We start from the raw sequence: 1,735 nt of genomic DNA on the forward strand, positions 1-1,735 counted from the left end.
AGTTATGCAAACTTAAAAAAATTAAATCTGAAGTAACAAAGAACCCATCAAACTTTGCCATGTGGTCTAAATGAGCTTTCTTCAAAAGCACAGCCATCTCTTCCCAGTTCTGCAGAGGATAAGGGCGGATACGACTGAGGCATTCTCCAAACCATTTGTGCCATCTTGGGGAAGAGAATAATACTTAGCAGAATATTGTTAATAGCCAGCAAATCTCCACTAAATGCAAGGTGTCAGCTCGACCATCTCTGTATTACACCAGAAAAACTACAGACTTATTCTGTAACACTTGGCACTAAATAAGTAAATACAATAATAGGAAGAGTTTCAACAGAGTGCCACTCACTATTGTAGAGTGCAATGAAAAAAGACTCCTGCCGTTTCTAATCATTCTACTGATAACGCTGTTCTTAATCTGGCAAGTAAGACATTGTGAAACAAAATCAAGCTGTATATTTTCATGCAAAATTGAACAGTTTTTAGGTTAAATCAAATCACAATCCAGATTTAAAAAAAAAAAAAAAAAAAGCATTGATTACAAACTGCAAGCAGAGTATTTGTCTTGCTGGGAAATATCTGTCCAAAAGGACTCTATGGTTTTCATTTGTTATTAAAAAGAAGCTGAACATCTGTTTTGGCTCTAGACTTAAAGCAAAGCAAAATAAAGAGCAATGATTGGCACTTTTCTGAAGCAAAAAAAATGGAGGGGGGAAAAATAATCAGAAGTTATTATCTAAATGACCCCATCTCTCCATTTTTTAAATACAGATATTATTGAAGCAGTTATCCAAGCTGCTGGAACTTGGGGAAGCCTCAGATAACTACTAAAAAATAACATTGTAATAATATTTTTAAAGGGCTAACGGAATGACCTGAAATATGGATGGATTAATCTGACATTAGTGCAAACCAGAGTAGAAGATGTGAAAGAGTTAAAGGGTATTAGCACCGCAGATACCACTCACACAATGCCACGGGAATGGCACCAAATACAGCTGGTGTACTCCTTGGTTCAGTGAGAAGTCCTATTACAAACCAAATACAATATCATATCCTTAGACTTTTGAAAAAGCATTGGACCTAGTACCACCTGACATTTTTGTTAAAACAGGATGACAAGTTATTTGTCTTTTAGCAGAAAAGAAACACAAAGCTAAATGGCTTGGAGTCGAAGTTAGGTAAAGTCACTCTAGAATAAATGCACACATTTAAATATGGGCAATTAACCACTGAGACAACCTAGCTAAAGGCAAGACAGAGTCACTGTCATTTGACATGTTTAATATGAAAATGAGATCTCTGGAAGTGGAATTGCAGAGCTGTGGGCCTCTTAGGCAAGCACACAACCAGCACTCTTCCTTCTCTTCTCTGTAGAAAACAATGTAGTTTGAGTATGTCTGCTCATGGCAGCTGCAGTTGAGGAGCATGGAGAGATTTCTTTCTCTCTTGGTTTGAGCGTATTCAGTGACATACATCTGGCAAAAGGCTGGTATAAACTTTGGATCCCAAAAGACAACTATAATTTAATAATTAATGCAGAAATCCTATCCCAATTAATTTGGTTGTTGAATCTGCACGACATGTTGATGATGTGAGAGACCAAATAAATACAAACTACTATAGGTAAATCGATTAGGAGATTCCAAACTGGCATTCAGCTGCTCCACTGGGGTAGGGTAAAAAGTTCAGAAGAGAGAGAGTCAGATTTAAATAAGGCTAAAGTGTTCTTGTATGA

This window comes from Antrostomus carolinensis, unplaced genomic scaffold, assembly GCF_000700745.2.
Source record: "Antrostomus carolinensis isolate BGI_N321 unplaced genomic scaffold, ASM70074v2 scaffold15, whole genome shotgun sequence".
Classification (NCBI taxonomy): Eukaryota; Metazoa; Chordata; class Aves; order Caprimulgiformes; family Caprimulgidae; genus Antrostomus; species Antrostomus carolinensis.